This window comes from Triturus cristatus, chromosome 8, assembly GCF_964204655.1.
Source record: "Triturus cristatus chromosome 8, aTriCri1.1, whole genome shotgun sequence".
NCBI lineage: Eukaryota > Metazoa > Chordata > Amphibia > Caudata > Salamandridae > Triturus > Triturus cristatus.
In genome coordinates, this window is record NC_140591.1 from 1,055,301,178 (window position 1) to 1,055,321,458 (window position 20,281).

At 42.6% G+C, this 20,281-nt stretch overlaps 1 protein-coding gene across 1 annotated transcript in view; it reads left to right on the forward strand.

Annotated features, from left to right (window-relative positions):
• LOC146805371 (interleukin-18 receptor 1-like) overlaps positions 1-20,281 on the forward strand; it is a 366,176-nt gene that overhangs the window by 86,707 nt on the left and 259,188 nt on the right. The gene's annotated exons all lie outside the window — the stretch shown is intronic.

Below are 20,281 nucleotides of genomic sequence, written 5' to 3' on the forward strand. Positions count from 1 at the left end.
GCCGGGAATGGAGTCCTTAATAAAGCGCCTCTGGGCGCGAAAGGTGCTGGAGCAGCTTCCGGTGGTGGGCAGCCAGGGAGCCTGGGGGTTGTAGTTCTCCCTCCCCGCAGCGGCCGCGAGTATTACAAACGCGGTGGCGGGAGGGAGGTGTAATCAGCAACAAGGACGCCAAACCAGAGGAAACTGGAGGGAGGCACAGGGCTTCACATTCACCCCCAAACAATCATCACGTTGAACATCTTGATCAAAGCTAATACTTCTGCACCGCCTGGCAGGTAGGTGGCTTTTACTATAGTAAAGTGATATGCCTCATAGGTTGTAAGTGTTTTATTTATTGAAATGTGACCATAACTGCTACCAAAGACTTGACTCTACTTTCATTTTATGTTATTGATAACTAACGGATCGCCAGTCCCAGAACACAGACTGTTATACAGTTATAGTTGATAGTTTACACAGCTAAATATATGTTCTGGTAATGAAACGTTTGACATTGTTTATTAAATTCAGATTCCAGCCTCTCCAGCCAGGTTGGACAGCGGGCATGAGGTTACTTTCAGTCAGTCTGATATCTCTTGGTTCTGAGTTGTTGCAGTTTTGAGGTCCTATCTTTTGGAGAGGTCCCAGGATTGCTTCTCTTTTCTTGCCTTTGCATAGCTGACTCCATGCCAGTCCTGATCACTGGTCTTTTATTCAATTTCATAGAGTTTGCTGTTTAAGAGACCTTTCCACACATGACAAATGGGTTATAAGTCATAGGTGCTGGTTGTGCACTTCTGGTCACTGATATAGACTTACCCAGAGAGGCTTGCTGTAGCAGTCATTCTCTAATGGCATTTTTGTTTTCTCCTTTTGATTGCCTCAGGATTGCATCTCTTTTCCTGCTGCTGGGTGGTACTGCATTGTTCTAAGGGACATTGCATGCTCGTTTCAGAAAGTTTTTGCTTCTCCAGAGTGCTGGACTCTTATAAATCAGGAATCCTCCATGGAGACAGTGTCAGTTTTTCTATGGGTCTGTATTTACCGCTCCCTGGGTGTGTTCTGGGCTAACCAGGGATTCTGTGTCTCATTTCTCCCTGATTTGCCTTGAGTTAGCCCCTGTATTTAGTTGCTGTACTGTCTGTGCATGGGGATCCAAAAGGCATTCTTCTGTGGTTGGGAAGATTGCTTTCACTTCTTCACATTGCACCTGGTTGCTCTCCTACTGCAAGTGTTCTGGTATTTTTTTGGAGGGGGAGGTGTGTATGGTTCCTCTTTTGGGTAGGCAGTGTGAGTGGTAGTTTGTGGTTTGCGGGTGCAGGTAATGCCTGTTGGTTCTCTGTCAGAGATTAGATTCTGCTAGATTTCTCACAGGCCATAACCACCTGGCCATTCTTACAGGATCTGTGGATTGCCTGGGGATACACTTCTTGTTTTGGTCAGTTACTGTGGTTTAACAGCTGGTTCTTTGGCTATAACTTTTATATGTCACATAGGCCAATCTTCAGATCATTAATGAGGTGATGGTGGATTACTATCTTCACAGAATAAGGAGTGTATGGAGTGTGACAAGAAAGACAGATGAGTGTTGGTGATGACCAAATTACATGCTGGTAGTATTCCTTACCACAAGTCCAAGTCTTCCTTGTAACAAAGAAACCTGTCCAACTTCCATTCTTGGTCTTCTTGCCAAGCATGGTCTGACTTGCTTTGGTAAGGGGATGGGAGGGTGTGTGGTTGCCTTATACATAAAGGGGAGGGACCAAAAAAAATGTGCTTCTAGGGAAATGAAAACTCTTTTCGGGGAGACAAGAAAGTCACCTGTGTCCGGTAAAAGACTCTCACTCATTGAGTACGTACTGTAAAAAGATTAATTTGGACTCAGAGTGTAAGAAATTCAGTTGAGGGGAGCAAAACCCTTCTCAAGCAGCAACCACAAGTCTTGTCAGGATGAATTCACAAGCAAACCCCAAATTACTCTGTGCTCAACCCTATGGTAGAATTATACAAAGTAGTCACATTGAACTTATAGGCAATGTGTAAAGTATTTATGCAGCACTTCAAATAGTAATAAAGTGAAAACACAACACAAAACACAGAAAAATCGCACATCAATTTGGATAAAATAGAGCAAACTTTAATATATAATGTTATACCAATACAACAAAAATCCAATCAATAAAGCCAGAGTTATGAATTTTTTTAATTTAAGTGAAAATAGCGCCAAAAAGCCCAAAGTACTACTCATGGCCATCTGGTCATGGGAGACCAGGAGAAAGTCACAAGTTCAGGCACACTGCTATTGAGTGCAGACACAATGACCAGGTTAGTCTCGTTAAAGAATTACCTTCTCAGTCCAACCGCAAAAGTTCCATTTGCCAAGGAAGGGGCCATGGAGAGCAGGGAGAGGATGCTGTTGTCTGTCGAAGTAGCGTGAAGAGCCAGCCAGGCTATGCAGATGGTTGATGCAGTAGGTGAAGATCCTGTCAACATCAAAGATTCGTGTCAGCGGTCTCTTTGGCAGTCAGTATTGAAGCATGAAGAGTTGGTTCACCGTAACCCTGCATTGGCGGCTGGCATGGGTGGCAAGGTCCTGGCGTGAACGGGCCTCTTAACATTCACGAAGACCGAAAATACTTCAGGGGAACTCAACCAAGCCAGACCAAGGGTCCAGAACCTGAGGAGCACCACTTGAGGGTCAGGAACTCACTCAGCACAGGCCAGAAGAACTCAAGCATGTCCTGTTTCATGCCCAGTAGCAGGTCCAGACATACGGTTAGCTGGGCAGTTACAGGGAGCCTCTGGAGCTTGTTATGTCCCTAAAGGGCAGAACAGCAGGTCAGCTGGCTGACCTTGAAGTCACTTCAGCCTTGGATGAAGAGTGCTGGTCCAATCTTCATTCTCATCAGGCAGGGCAGCAGGCAACATAGCAGCAGAGCTGCACAGCAGCTGAGTGCCAGTACTTCAGGCAGCAAAGCAGCGCATAAGTCCTTCTTCTGTAGTATCCACAGGTCCAGGGGTGTACTGAAGAGCTGGTGTCTAGGGTTCCATATTTATATCAGGTGCCTCCTTTTAAACTTCCACATATTCTCTTTGAAGTGCTCAGGTTTCCTGCCTCCCCCACCCTGGCTCGAAACGAACTACAACGTGTATGCAGCCGTTTGGGTGAAAGCAAGATACAGCCTATTCAAGTACCACTCTTCCATCCTGCCAGTGCTGGCTCAATCAGGGAGACCAAAGCTCTTTCTTGTGTGTACCAATCTAAGAGGAATACACACATTCCAACTGTCAACAACACCCAGTCATGCGACCCAGAGACAGACTAAAGGCAATAAATGGCTAAGGCAGGAAAATGCCAACTTTCTAAAAGTGGAATTTTAATTTAAAATCTGACTTTGCCATGAGAGAGAATTTTTCATTACAATTCCATAGACACCAAACATGTATGGGTCATCAGTTCCCATTAGTAAGTTATCACTTCTTAAATGTAATAAGGTAACGTCAATGTTATTGTATGGGAGAGGCAAGTCTTGCAGTACAGAAAAATAAATGTAAGAGTTTTTCCCCACTTGGACATGTAAAACATGAAATTACATGTCTTCATTTTTAAAAGCACTGCACCCTGCCTTCTGGGCTGTCCAAGGCCTGCCCTAGGGCTGACTTATATGCATTGAAAGGTTTGAGCCAGGCAAAAGGTCAATTTAGCCAGGTTGAAATGGCAGTTTAAAACTGCACTCACAGGCTGTAATGGCAGTCCTGAGACATGTTTGCAAGGCTACTTACGCGGGTGGCACAATCAGAGCTGCAGGCCCACTAGTAGCACTTAATGTACAGGCACTCGGCACACATAGTGTCACTTTACTAGGGCCTTATATGTAAATTAAATATCGCAATTAGGTACAAGCAAATGTTCCCATATTTAAAGGCGCGAGCACAAGCACTCTATCACTGATTATCTGTGGCAACGTGAACAGAGTCCTAAAATCCAACAAAATTGGTTCAGAAAACAAGAGGATGAAGGCAAAACATTTGTGGATGACCCTGGAGGGAGGTCCAGGTCCAACAAAGAGGAATTAATATATGTGTAAGTACAAAATAATTAATTGGGAATTTCAAAATTCACTAGGTACCCTCTGTTGCATGGAGAACATTTCTGCTGGGGCACACTACCATGAGTGAGTTTGCTTGTCCACCACATTCTGTTGTTCAGAAGGCACATCATGCCTCTCATTTTCTCCCTCTGGAAGTCTCAGGGTGGGGGTATTTTGACTGAAGGGAAAGGAGATGATGCAGCTGCCAAGTGGCAACCTTTGCGATTTGTCAGTGCCACTCATAGCTAGCACAGCCTTGAGTGACTGAGGGGAAAGCCAGATCCCTGCAGCCTGAGTTCTCATCCATGTTGAATGGGACTTTCGACTGCCAGTAATGTTATGGATAGAGAGAAACAAAAACCCAGGTGAATCAGAAGAACATTGTACTTCTTTGTAAATTGTGAAGAACCCGACTTCACCCAACTTCCCCAGAGTAATGTTTCTTTTTCACCACTGCTATAAACAATTAGGTCATTGCCACAGATGCCTGGATTGTTATTTGGATACATTCCAGTAAATGAAGGCATTTGCATTCTACCTTCTATTATCAACCTGTTTGGTAAATCTGCATTTTAATGCAATAGTGTATTAAAACACAAAGTCCCAGATTCACAAATTTGCAGCACCAGCGAAAAATAGTTCAAAGAATTACACAGCATTTACTATCCAGCATGATAGAAATTGGGCTTCTAGTTGGCAGAGGTATGCGCGGCCTTGCGAGAAATGCGCATGCGCGGGCGTACGCGCATGCGCATTTGTCAGAAGAAGTTGGAAACCAGGAAGAGGGAGCCCCGGAGACGCAGCGCTTCAGGTAAGTGTCTTTACTTTTATTTAATTTACAATTAGGGTATGTTTTATAAGGTGGGCGGGCGGGAGGTGGGTGGTGGGTGGCAGGCAGCTATGCTTCGCCCTGGCGTGTGCATAGCACTGCCTGCTTCGCCTACTTCGAAAACTGCGAAGCAGGCAGCGCTACGTACACTACGTGGGCGAAGCGTAGTGTCACGCCCAGGGTTACTTAAAAGTAGTCAAGTGGACTAGCAAAATGGACACCGATTGTAATCTACTAAGGACGAGGGACATTTGGCAGGATTTTATACATTGGTCAAGTTAGTATTGAGATACAAAAACAGGGCAGTGGTGAAATAAAATTATTCTTTCCATAGACCTATGATTACACCAGATCATGGCATCTTGGGATGTAAATCCACCTCCCCCCCACCCCTTTCCCCCGGAAACGATAGGAGTCTTTTAAAAGGCTCAGGCGAGTGAACACAATGGGCCATGAGACAAACAAGGGTGCCACAAAAGGGTCCAAGACTTGCAGAATGCCAAGGTAACATGAGGACAAAAATTATTTTTTTTTAATTAAAAAAATTTAATTAAAAACAAAAAATGAATAGCGCTAAATGTGCTCTTCGGGTAAGATTCCCACTTGAGCTCACTCCTGCCATTTGCTTAGCGCAAAATGCACCCTTGTGTCCAAAATGGATGCAAAGGCCTCAAAATGCACCCGTGCATCCAAAATAGACAAGAGGATGCCTTTTGCACTAAGATATAGTGCTAAATGCTGTGGAGCATAAATACCAAGTTCAAGTAGCTGCTCATGCTTGCTAAATGTGCTCTATTAGTAGGATTCCCCCCCAAATTACTCATAAATACACTAGCAGGAGTAATCTTGTAAGTATCGTTATTTCTGTGTAATGGAGTAACACAAAATTAAAAAAATTACTTGTGTTCCTCCGGAGTAATTGAAATTCTGCTCAGGCGTAGTATTCTATTCATTGTAATACATCACCACACCATTACACTAGTTCTTTCTTAAAAAAGGTAATATGTTTGCAGACATTAAGAATAAATACAGAATTGGTAGTGGGATATTAAACACCTGTAGATATAACCAGTAATACGTCGCACTTGACATATAACAAGAAATTTAATGTAAGTCAAGTTAAAAAAAATCTGTTGTTCACAATGTGTGGTAACATTAAAAGGAATTGCATTTTTTTGTGCATTTTGTGTTTTTACTAATGACTGTTCATTTCAGGTAAATATAGTGCAGAAGAGCTGAAATGCTTGCTATCCCTTTCATTGTTCACATCATTTTTAAATCTGTTCCACTACCTGCTTTTCACACTGTACTCTGGCTCCAGTAGTAGAAATTGCAACGTCACCACTCAACTTTAACAACATTGGGGCTTATTTACAAGCCCCTTGTCCTGCCGGTACGTCACTTTTTCCCCATGTTAAAAGTGATGCACCGGTGACACAAGAGGCTTGTAAATAAGCCCCAAATTACTTTCTAGAAGCTACGTAGGGCCTTACAATAAGGCTGCACCACTGGAGTGTCACTTTTGCGACACTCTGGTGGCACAGGCGCCAGCTCTATATTTACCAGGCAGCATGGCTTAATGCGGTCGTATAAATATTGTTCCCTTTAACACAGTTTTCTGCATTAAAGCGGCGTGCAATGGGTGTTAATGTGTGTGTTCCCAGCAACACTCATGGCTTTTTGTTACTGCCCCAGATTTACAAGAAATCATAACTCTGATGCAGTGCCAAAACGTACGCCTCCCCAGTGGAGGCATAGTGGAGGTGCAATGAGGAGAAATACCTTTATTTCTCCTCATTTTCCCCTTTTGTATGTGCGCTGCAGAATGCAGCACGCATCGAAAGATCAAAATGCCTCTTGTGAATGTTTTTGTGCAGGTAGGTTTCCCTTCCTGCACAAAAACAATCACCCCTGCCCTGGAGGCACCCTTCACCAAGATGCGAAGTAACCTGCTTTGGGGCATGGCAGCTGATTGTGCGCCAGTGCTGATAGATACTGTGCATTCCTGCCCTTTTGTTTTGCCATAGAGCAGCTCAGCAGGAAATCCTGCTGCGCTGCCCTAAGGCAAAATCTTGTTAACAAGGCCCGTAATTTTCATACAGTTGAGTAATCCTGTTACAACTGTACAATAATTGCAATATTAGAGAAATTAGATTATGCGTGCTTGATTATACAAATATTGTACGGTTTCAACTTACTTTAAGGATTCATAGAACTATACTGTTTACACCTACCAATATTACTGCTCTTGTTAAATCATGGTAAAGTTTTAGAACGACGTCCATGTCCATCTACCTGCTATGGCTGCTGGCATCTGCATACCTTTCAATGGATCCACAACAAAGATTTATTCTTGGATACTAGAACCCAGTTCTCTATCACAGACTAGCATTTCTATAAAATTGCTCTTGGTATTTAGAAAACAACATTGAAACATAAAGTAATGACGATTTCTGGCTGCGTGTCTTCTGTCTGTCAAATTATTTGCTTGCAGGGTCAGGTGTGATCATTCACGGAAACAGTGGCTGTCTATTTCCTGTCTCAAAGCATTGCAAAACCATTTCCTTTGATGGTTTTAATGTTCCCAGCAATGAACAGAGCACTGAAAATGAGATGCACAGGGGCATATTTACAAGGAAATGACGGAGCTCGGAGCTGCAGCAAATTTTGCAGCGCCATGGTCAGCCATTTCCATAACGCAGAAATGCTCTGTATTTATAACAATATGGTGCACCCCTGTGTTTTCCCTAGTGCTGGCAGTAAAAATAGCTGCCTAGCGCCAACGCAGACACCCTTGCGCCATAGTGCAAGGGTGCCTGTGTTGCAGTGTGGATTGTTTATGTGCAGGAAGGTGTCTGGAAACATTCTGTACTCCCCATGCTAGAACTTATCTGCCCCTCCCTCAGCCACTCCCCACACCACTTTCCCTCTGCCAATACCACTTAGAGGCCCTTGCATACAATTACCACCTGCTCTCAGCAGGTTGTAAATGTATGCGCCAAATCTCACAAATTTGCGAATTCAGTGTGGTTTTACGCAGTGCTTTATTTGTAAAAAGGTAAGTGCCAGGACCCTTCTCGGGAGGCCACTGCAGCATGCATCATCCATTGCGCCTGCCAGCGCTGGCAGATACAGTACCAACACAACCACTAACCATTGCACTCCTAAAAGTGTGGCAATTCAGACTATGCACGTTTACCCACAGCTATATTAATGGCGTGCGCAGCCAGTATTATTAATTTGTAATGTATAGTGCCTTATTAAACACAGCTGTTGTGCTCATCTCAAAATTAGAGAGACAGTGCCACCATGTGGTGGACTGTCAGGAGGGCCGGTGCTGAAAATTACCTGCTGGTGCGGAGCACCTGAAACCACCAGCTCAAATTAAGCACTGGTTTTACGACCAGTAATGCCCCACTCCGTTTGGCCCCCCTCATAATTGCATTGTTACTGCATATTAGTTAAAATAAATGTTTGCATGCAGCTTTTCCACACAACCAGTACCATACAACTCGTAATCAGGGCAACGGTCTCCACCTATGTGAAAAACAACTTTCTGTCTTGTCCTCCTCTTTATCCTATGCTCCAAGAATTGTGTAATATGATTTGGGTAGTTGTTCATACGGTGTTCACAATTACAACTTGAGTTATTGCACAACAGGAAATCCTTTGTTTGAGCCAGATGTGCTCAACCGCTGGTCCTCTTCCCACTTATCTACAGCATGAACTTGAAAAAATCCATACAGCTTTAACAATAAAAATCATGATTGTGTATGCTGTCAACTATATATTTTAAAACACCACAAGTTAATTTTAAAATATTATTTCACAAAGATACAGTTGGAATTCTGAATGATTCGAATGTGTGCACCACATTTAATACAGATATCTGGTTACCACCTTACAGTGTATAAAACGAAGTTAAATTGTGGTCACTGATTTTTACAAGTTGGAAGCATCAACACAATTAAACGTACTAGGAGGTTAAAACAACACAGTGACACGTGCGATTAAAAACACTGTTTCCTGTTACCTTTGTACACAGTTTCTGCTTACAGACCAAACAAGACATTATTTTAGTCCAGGAATAAAAATATGTTAAGAATTGATAGTCCTTTGAAAAGCAGCACATATGATACTGACAAGTTTCCAGAACATTTCTGATTTCATAACGGACTCAATAAAAATACAGAAATCTTTGGAGCTCGGCAGATGACAGATGCACGGCCGTAGGTTTTGGGAGGTTAACGTGTCCGGCATTTAGCTGTGGACTGTGTGTACAACTGACACGCAAAGAATGTGCACAGTCTTCGCCTCTGGACTCTGCCTAATGTGTGTTTCCTATACACATTCTGTAGTTAATTTTTAAAGCAATCTGAAGTAACCAAAAGGAGAGATATAGTGCTCTAGAATAAATAAATACATACATACATACATACATACATAAATACATAACTTGCAGCCCGCCATCCTCGGAAAACCCATTCTACTGTTGCAAGCCAATAACTCAATTGAGATGTCTAGAGACAGGGTCATGGACTTGCCTTCACTAGTGGAGCGCAACCCACAAAGTGCTGTTTAAGAAACTACTTGAAAGGCTCCAAATGTTACAAAACGATGTAGCCAGAATGTGCCTAATCTTTTGCAAGAATGACCACATTAAACAGGGTTTACGTATCTGCACTTGCTAGAAGTGGCTGCAAGGGTCAAGTTCAAGGGCACCTGCTTTGCTTAGTAAGCATATCATCAGAAAGCCTAAAATAACTGGTAACAGGGTCCCCTGGCTAAGCATCAGCTGGGAATCTCCACTCAGCTGTTACACACTTAATCAACCCATGGACCCTGAAATGGCTGAAACATGGAGATAGTCTCATGGGAGTTTACTGCCCTAGGATGAAAAATGCCCTGAACTCAATCCAGGGGGCCCGATTCACAGAACTAACTTAAGACAAAGTCCTAAACTTACTACCATTTTGGTATTCACAGAAGGCACTTACTCATTTCGGTATTCACAGAAGTTAGGAGTCCTAAATTTAGGACTCCTAAATGCCTTCTGTGAATACCGAAAGTCTTAAAGTTAGGATTTTTCTCAGTTTAGGAGTAGTAAAGTTAGGACCCCTAACTCTAGGACTCCTAAATGCCTTTTGTGAATACCGAAAGTCTTAAAGTTAGGATTTTTCTCAGTTAAGGAGTCCTAAAGTCAGGCCCTAAGAGCAGAACCAAACTACACTTGTTCCAGGGAACCCTTCAAAACCAATTGAGTTGTGACTGAGAAACCATGGACAAGGTTCTCTCCTCATCTCATTAAATGCTAACTTGCCACCCGCTTGCTCATAGAAAATGTTTCTGACAATACTTTTTGCACTCTTAAGAAAGATTAGACACATAGGGCCTGATTACGATCTCCGTCGGAAGGGCTCCAACCTAAGGTCGGAGGCTTTCCGACCGAGATTGTCGGTTTCACTCCTGACTGCCTAATTACAATTTAGGCAGTGAGAAGTGAAACCGGGCGGTCCTCAGCGACGGGCTTGAGTTTCATTGCAGTCAGAATCCAGGCATATTCCTTCTTTCTCAGCATGCGCAGGTCTCCCTGGTGTCCACGCTCTAACTTCCAGGAGGCGTCTATCGAGAGTTCTACACTGAAATACTAGCAACCGCTAAGACATGAGACGCCAATCACTAGAAGATGAAGACAGCACCTGCCATACTTCGGACAACTCTGTCTTGCTTTGTCATTTAGCAAGTAAACAGAGTTAGAGCATAATGCTTATATTTTTAGCGTGCCCTCGCAGCAGCTGTCTGTGAGTTCTGCGTGAAGCCACCAGTTTCTGCTGACTGGGCTGTGCGTAGTGATGGTGGGTTGGTGAGGCGGGGTGGGAGAGGGGCCGGATGGGTGGAGTGGAGTTAGACATACGTCTGCAAGGCGTAAAGTAAGTAAATAATACAGGTTGGTGATGCAGCGAGCGCAAAGTAAATAGTTTTGTTTATTTATTTACTTACTTTGCTCCTTGCCGTCGTATGTCCGACTCCACTACCCCACCAACCAGCCCCTTCCCCGCTGCACCGCCCCGCAGCACTCCCTCTGCTAGCCGCCACTGGCTGTGCCACTGCACCATCTTAAGGGCAGATGCACTTTCATGTGCAGAGTGAGCATTCATTTGTGTGCTGTCTCTTTAGCAATATACAATATGGTCCCGACATCGAGGTGCAGCGTGTCCTAGGGATTAGTGCATCATGTTGTGAGAAGGACTTTTTCTGGTCATGTTCCAGTGATTAATGTTTCTAAAACTGCCTCTGAGTATGCCAAAAAGAATAATGTCTCATGCAAATGAAATTGCCACCTTCAATTTTAGTTTTCATTCATGCTTGACAATCACTGCCAGCAAGCATTTGCAATGCAATAGGTCTCACATTTGCGAGAGTTTGAGCTATTGGTATTGTAAATGACAAACCTTTTATCTATTTGTTGGTTTTGGAAACATATAAATAAAAGACATTGTCATTTACAATGCCAATAGCTTAAAAGTTCACACATGCTAGACCTATTGCATTGCAAATGCTTGTTTATGATAGCTATTTACTTTCAATGCACACGCTTCTGTAGCTCCAGTAGACTAGCCATTTGAAATATTGTCCTACCCTAAAAATGTATGTAAATCTCTTTAAGTGAATATACATTGGTATTATACAAAAAATCTGCAACTTTGCGAGACATAGTCTTCTGCTAAGCATTTTGCAAAATAGAGATTGTCCATCAGGAATGATATTCCATTCTTACAGTTACAAGGCAAATGCATATTATTTTTTTCTAGTTTTCTTTATCTGTAATCTGTTTGCCCTTGTGAGAAAAAACCCTGTCCAAAGAAAATATTTGCACATTTATTTCAATTTTCTTAAGCACCACATTTGTGTGCAAATGTTGAGTACGGTGATAATATCAGCAATGGTAAAACATTCTCGTGGTTCACCGCATTCTCAAGGTCACAAACTAAACTTAGAAAACGATGGGGCAGATTTATGTTCCCTGGCGCATCCCTGCAAATCAGCATGGATGTGCCAGGGAAGATGCGTCACGAAAGTTTACCCTTGCGCCATAATAGATGCGCCGAATTTACAATGCAGCGCATCGTGGCGCAAGGATAAACAGATGCGTGACGCATCTGATGGCGGAAGGTTGGCGCATTGCGATGCAGCTCCAGCAAGGCTCGGGGGTGCCCTATCGTTACAATGCTGCGTCAATCCTTACGCCTGCTTCAAGCAGGCGCTGGGTTTTGACGCAGCATGGCCGGAAAAGTGACTGAGTGAAATCTTGTAGATTTCACTCAGTCACTTTTCGGAGGCGTTCCTGGGCCGGAACGCCCCCCCCCCCTGTGCAGGTACGCCCACATGTGGTGCAAGCTTTACAACGAGACGCATCTCCCTAGATGCGTCACGTTGTAAATGGGGCGCAACATGGCGCAGGGTTTACGCCGCCGCTGCGTCACAAAAGTGACGCAACGGCGGCGTAAAAGTGGCGCAAGTCCGTTATAAATCTGCCCCAGAGAATCTCCAGAAGATAAATTCAATCTTTGACTGTGAAAATCTTTGGGTTTTTTATTCACCATGTCTTGATTTTGTGACTCGAGCTCTGTCATTAGCACTTACACAACACATTTTAGTTTAGGTAAGTGGCATTTACGTGCACAGAAGCTTTTTTGAATTAGGTCCAACGTTCACTTTATCATGGCTTTTTCTCGCTGTGTGTGCATGGAGGGTGTTTCTTCATTTACAAAAAGTGGTTGCACATTTCTATGTCCTTAAAAGGACCTTGTGCTGCTTTAAAAAAAAAAGGTTTTCCATTTTGGAAAGTTTTGTGGGAGCAGATAGTATTTCAGGGACCACTGCCTGCTCTTCCTGAGGCTGCCAACATTAATCCCTCAGGGAAGGGGTTCTAAAGCAAATCTCAGGATCCTCCTACCCTGCCATCTGATGGTGCGACTTGAAGACCTTTTGTGTGCCTGATTCCATCATGAAGACTAGATTAAAACCTGTGCTGCAATTAATATTTCCTTCACGGACTTTACAAATCCTTTTGAAAATAAGATCCACTCCAGATTCCACTCCAGTTTCACCTATCAACTCCTAGCATGATGGTATTTGTATGCCTTATCCATCTCTGAGAGGTGGAGAGCAGCTTTCTGGTAAATATTGGTATACTTTGAACTATGTGTTACCACTTCCAGCGTGTCTATATGCTTCTTGGATAACTTCCTGCCAAAATATGATCCCATCCATGTTTCAGTCTGGAGTTTCATTCTACCCACTTATTTAATATTGGAACTTCAATGCATTAAAGTTTGGCAGGGAGCTGGAGAAGGGACTTTAGCTGCTCTCACCTTCACTCAGCTGCAGTTAGGTCACCCCTGCGCGGTGTACCAATGACCCTGTGTAGGTTGGAGCTGGAAGGAGGGATTTAAGACTGCCTTCTTCATTCAGCATGTGGGCTTCAACTGCTGTTACTGCAATTTCCTGCTTTCTTCTTCAGTTGTCTGCACTGGGGAAAACCTGAGAAGAATCCTGTTTCTTGCCACTGCTTTTTGAAATTTTCTAATTGCCTATGGCTGTCCTGTGCAGCATTGAACTTTATGTGTTTCTTTCTTGCTCCACATTCTCACCTTGTGTCTGCCTTTCCTTTTAAACCTTGCTATCCTGAATTTCTCTGTTTGCCCTGTTGGACTTCGGACCATGTATACACTGAGGACCTGATTCACAAACATAAACTGAGATGAAAGTCTAACTTTGCAACTTTTGTTATTAATAAAGGGCATTTATGAGCAGTAAAATTAGACCTTTGTCTCAGTATAATGTAAGTTTTGGTCTTAAGTTTACCCGAGGCAGTCAAAACTGGTTGTGGCTCCCTTTTCTTCCTTATTCTGAAATACTGTTCTGACCTTGTTCTGAATTCCTGTTTGTATTACATGTACTAGCAGGGTATTAGTTGTTCCAGTGCCTGTTGGGTACATTCTTTAAATCTTTTTCCTGAATCGAAGTTCAAGTTTCCCTGTGCCAACAGGGCATTACATGTCTTAGTGCCTTTGGTGTACAGCCTGCTCTTGATCCAAGAATATTTGTTTTAGATTTCAGAAGCCTGTTTATAACTCCTTATTCTGGTTTTCTTCCTGTCTCCTTGCCATCTTTATTGTTCCTATTGCTAGTGTGGTATCTTCAGCCATGTAGTCCTTCAGTTTTGTAATGTCTTTAGTCTCTGTCTCCTGTATGTTTGTGTTGTTTGGTTTCCTTCTATTGAGCGTTGTTGATCCTACATTCTGGTTATTCTTTCCATTCCTGCTTTCTGATCCATTCCAAATTCAGTGGAGTCTTACCTGTCAGAGTGTTGTTGTACGTCTCGGTCCACCTTGTACTGAATACAACAGTCTCTATCATAGCAGGCCCAAACTTTGACTTTGTCCAAAAAATGATGGAGGGAATGCTTGCATTAATCTCAACCACGGGTAATTACTCAGGCTTTATCCCAGTCTATCATTTTTTTGCCCATCATGCTACCTCATTTTGGGCCCAGTTATGTGCAAATCAGTCTTGGCCCTGCTCCAAAGGAAACAGTCCAGCTCTAACTGCCAAGCAATGTCTTGCCTGAGTAGGAACACAAGCAAACCGGGACTGGTTTTGCCCTTATTCTGGGCTCATCAACTGGGTATAGCTTGGTTTCACTACCACAGTGGGCACCGGACCCACGTCTGGGCATATCCAACCCACTTAGGATGACATACAAAAGTATACAAAAGCAATTCTTGAATTAATCGCAGCCACTGGTAATTACTTGGGGCTGCAGACTATTCCATGGTTATTTCCCACCATGCCACCTCACTTTGTACCCAGCTATATGCAAACCAGTCCTGACCCTGCTCCAATGGGAACAGTACAGCCCAAATTTACAAGCACGATCCTCCCTGAACTGGAACATAAGCAACCCAGGACTGGCTTTACTTTTATTATCGGCTCATCAACTGGGTATGGCTTGGTTGCAGTGAGACAGTGTGCATGAGACCCACTTCTGGACATGCCCATTCCACTTAGAGTGACATGCTAAAGTATACAAAAAATGATGGATGGAATGCTTGTATTAATCTCAACCACCTCGGGCTGGACTAATCCCATTGGGAGTATGGTCGAGACTGATTTGCATATGGCTGGGTCCAAACTGAGGTGACTCGGTGGAGAAAAAAATTATGGCTTGGGATACCGTCATGAGCAATAGCCAGCGGCTGAAATTATTTTGAGCATTCCATCCATCACCTTGTTGTTTTTGCATTCAGCAACCCAAGTGCACCTGGTAGGCCGAGACATGGGTCTTGGGCTCACTGTGCAACTGAAACCGAGTTGTTATACCTGGATTAAGAGCTCTAACTAGTGCAAATTCGATCCTTGGTTGCTTGTGTTTTGGTCAGGAAGGATCTGGCTTGCCAGTTCGGGCTGACCTGTTCCCATTAACGCAGGGTCAATGCTGATTTGCGTATAGCTGGGTCCAAACTGAGGTGGCATGATGTGTAAAATAACCCTGTTCTTGGTTGCGGCTCGAATAAAAATCGTTGGCTGACATTAATTCAGTAAGCAGAGAGTGGGAACCCAATCTACCCTTGGAGGCTTGGGCAATACAATTATTAGAAGGTAAATGTGCCTACAAGGGATTTCACTCAAAAAACTAAGTTAAACCATTTAGACAAATTACTTTGTTGTTGAGTCCCAATTGGTGATCAACATATGAGCAATCTTACAACAATTCGCTTAATTGAATCACAACAATTCTACAATAACCAATTTCAAACACGGGTGTGAATTTCTCAAATAATAAACTCATTTAATGTGGATACACAAAGAAAGTAGGGTACAACAAATATACTAACAGGACACAATGACCGAGGTTGATGAAAACTGTACAGGAATTGAAACCTTCAAGTCAATAGTGTAAACATCTATTCCAAAATGATGAAAATCTGAAAATGAATCTGACACAAACAGAAAACAATTCCTCATGCAATACATTTCGGAGGAAAATAGATGAGCTTGTCAACATTTCGGTCTTGGTGGCATATAAGTCCGTTAGACCATCTTCAGGACGATGAAAGAAGAGTAATAATTGACCCTAATATCTGATCAAACAGATGTATCTAATCAGGCAATTCACATAAGTTATTGGATACTTCCAGGTCATAGACGCAGGAATAGAAATTGATTTTATGGCTTGGTACGTGTCTACGCGAGTGGAACAATTCTAAACATGCAGTCCTAAAGGATCTGCTACAAGTGGCTCCTCTGGGATACCGCTGAGTCTACAGACGGCATGTATGCCATGTATGCTGTCTGCAGACTCAGCTTTTTTGTATGCAGGTGTAGTTTGCAGCAAAATCTTTGTGAGTAGCCACATGGTGTGCGAGAGTCTGTGTTACTATTATTAGAAGTCAGGAGTAATAAAATGATATAAACAAACACTTCCTTTGATGTTAAATTGACAAATTAATGTAAGGGTGTAATTATCCGGAGGCAACATCTAAATGGAACCTGCACAGCTGATTGCTCAAGTCCCTTTGTCTCTCTCCTCTACCCGAAGGTAAACATTTGGTTTGCTTGGGCAGCATACACACTGTTCACATGGTAGATAGGCAGTCTTAGACCACAAGTTTATCTCACAATCCTTATTTTTAATTTCCATTGATGTTTCTATCCTTCAAATAAATTAAAATGATCACTTTCAGATTGTAACTATTTTTGCCCTCTACTTATGCTGTGCAGAAATGTAGACCTTATCGGGAATATGGAAGGTCTATACGAAAGGAAAAGGATAAGAAGGAGTATTGTGAATCTTGAACATTTTAAAGAGTGATGATTCTCCAAAAACTACCTAGAGTTAATAGACAGTCTTGCTGACTTCTCTAACCCAACCTACTGTTTATGTCTAAGGTTACACGTCATCAGCTCCTTAACTGACATCCTTGCCACAAATAGTATCTGTCAAGGAACCACAAACTGTCTCTTTACTCACAATAATGGGTGGTATAATTTCCCTTTACAATCAGTAAGAAAAAATCTTAGGTCTGGTCGAAGGCAATACAACTAAAATAGCAACAACCCAGCAATCTATTTAAGTTATTGCATCTAAAACAAATGTATAAGAGAATGTTGTGGTTGGAAAAAAGAACCTACTTTAAACATCAGTGGCTATGTGTGAATACTTTTTTTAAGTCCAAGGAAGTAATGTTAGGCACCATATTAGTCGGTTGGATGATTTTCATAGCCCCCCCAAGGGAAAACAGTGTGGGGATTGTAGACAGACATAATCACATAACTAACAACAAAATAGACTCCCTTTTGTCTACATGCTTTATTCAATGTACCACCATTTATAGGGTGGATTGTCATATTTTATGGAAATTGTTCTTAGAGTGGGGCCTTCCTGCAGTCCTGTTGTTGTCAGGTCTTCACCACTATTCTAGGTTAAGAATCAAAGTTAGCGATGGATCCAGCTTCTCAAAACGCATAAACACAAATAGAGGGCATAACAAGGGTGTGTACTAGCCCCATTATTATTCAGCTTAAGAATGGCTGACACTGGCTCTGTCTCCAGGGCCAGCTCCTATCTACAAAGAATGTGTAACCAAAGGATACAAATCCTGCAATATATAGATGGCTTAGTGATCTTAGATAAAATCATGTAGGCCATCAGAGACTAATAAATGAGTTACCCGCCATATTCATGACATTTTTGGCACAAGGCAGCGAAACACGTCACCTTGCTTTGCTGCTCTGTGTGGCTAGGAAACGGCAGGAATGTTTATAAAAATTGGCACATTCCTGTCCTTTCACTCTGTGCTGGTGCATTTTTGACAGCCTGGTGCCAATGCAGGCACCCTTGCACCATGGCACAAGGGTGCCTGTGTTGTAGGCCGATTTTTTTGTCTGCAGGAAGGGGCACCTTCCTGCACAAAAGCAATCCTGAGAGGCGTGTTTCTCCTTCAATGTGTGCTGCAGAATGCAGCACACCTAGAAAGAGTAAAAAACCAGGAGAAATAAAGATATTTCTCCTCGTCACGCCTCTCCTGGGGCTTTGCGTGACTTCATTAATCTGACTTGGAGGGTTGCTTCAAGCATGTACCACGTTGCATGGTGCAAGCGTGACACAAAGCTCTCAGGAATATGCCCCTATATATCTACAGTATTGATGACAATCTAGGTAAAAATCAACCTAGATCATGGTCTTTGGCAAACATAATACTTAAGCTAATAAGACTTGCACCAGGGTTCTACCCATGAGCTATGTTTCTGTATAAATATTTGGGAGCCTGGTTACCAATCAGAATCTCACCTGTCAATTTTAAAGAATAGAGGACTTGGCCATACCCACTGCACTATGCATACTCTATGCCAAACTGCATGGCATCTCTGTTTATACCTGCTAGCCTATGGCCAAAGAAGTCTTTGCAGCACTCTTTTAACCCACTGTGGATTAATTACAGTGTAAGATCTCTGGAGAATATTCCATTTACCCCAGAGCACATACAGGTCACAAATTTGTTTGGAATTTAGACTGTGCAAGGACCATGTAACAGGTAACGCAGCTTTTCTGAAATATCTTTAGCTAATCAGAAACTCAGAACATGATTCTTTGAAAGCCGCATTAATTCAAGTAATTCAGGGGAGCTGGAAAAGCAGTACCTTTTGGACTAAGGGGCAGATTTATGATGACTGGCGCATCCCTGCATATCAGCAGGGATGCGCCAGTTATTATGCGCCACAGCTCCGCCACCATGGATGAGCCGCATTTATAATGCGGCGAACCATGGGGCAAAAACGGCACAGATGCGCATTGCTGGAGTTGCGTCGCAAGCGCGACGCAGCTCCAGCAATGATCTGGGGGGCCCTATCTCTACAATGCTGCGTCAATCCTTACGCCTGCTTCAAGCAGGCGCAGGGTTTTGACGCAGCATGGGCCTAAAAGTGACTGAGTGAAATCTTGTAGATTTCACTCAGCCACTTTTAGGAGGCGTTCCTGCGCCGGAACGCCCCCACCTGCCCTGGAACGCCTACATGTGGCGCAGGGCTTTACAACGTGACGCATCTGGGAGATGCGTCACGTTTGTAAATACCCCGCACCATGGCACAGGATTTGCGCCGCTGCTGCGTCACAAAAGTGACGCAACGGCGGCGTAAATGAGGCGCAAGTAAAACATAAATCTGCCCCATAGTACTTAGATCAGGCTTTTAAGGACTTGAACATGGAATTCACTCGGGAGAATAATCCATCCTTTTTAAGGAGACAATAAAGTCACAACTGGTGCTTTCCAGTCACTGTGCATATTTTCTCAAATCTAAATAATATAGACATGCAGACTTAATATTATATTCCTGTACCACCCTTAAAGTCCAGTACTTCTTCGAAGAGCCATTAAAATGAGTCATACTGGCAGAGCACAGTCTGAACACATTTCATGCTCTTCTGTTGATACAATTCAGGGCAGCATCGGGTAATAAACCCATTGATAATCAAAACTGCAGACTGCAACAAGGAAACATTTTTGCATTTATATGGTGTTCCCAAGAGGAAAAAGTGGTGAGACAAATGCTTATAAAACACAGAATTTTACCATTTGGAATTACCAATTGTAGTGATGCTTTTAAGCCTTGATTATAGACGGGGAAAATGCCAAAAGTCTGCTACATTTTTAAATGTCATCCCTTACGTGCCAATATGCATAACCGGTTTTAGAACTGCAGATTCACTTTTTATTGTTTTTGCATCATGTTGGCAGTATGGGTCTGTATAAAACGAAATGTATATTGATTTGTTGAAACACACTGTATTTTAAAGCAGATTCACTTTTTATTGTTTTTGCATCATGTTGGCAGTATGGGTCTGTATAAAACGTAATGTATATTGATTTGTTGAAACACACTGTATTTCAAAGCAGATTCACTTTTTATTCTTTTTGCATCATGTTGGCAGTGTGGGTCTCTATAACAAGTAATGTACATTGATTTGTTGAAACACACTGTATTTTAAAGCAGATTCACTTTTTATTGTTTTTGCATCATGTTGGCAGTATGGGTCTCTATAAAAAGTAATGTACATTGATTTGTTGAAACACACTGTATTTTAAAGCAGATTCACTTTTTATTGTTTTTGCATCATGTTGGCAGTATGGGTCTCTATAAAAAGTAATGTATATTGATTTGTTGAAACACACTGTATTTTAAAGCAGATTCACTTTTTATTGTTTTTGCATCATGTTGGCAGTATGGGTCTCTATATAAAATAATGTATATTGATTAGTTGAAACACACTGTCTTTTAAAGCTTGATCTGGTGGGGTATTTACGTTTCGCATTTTGCA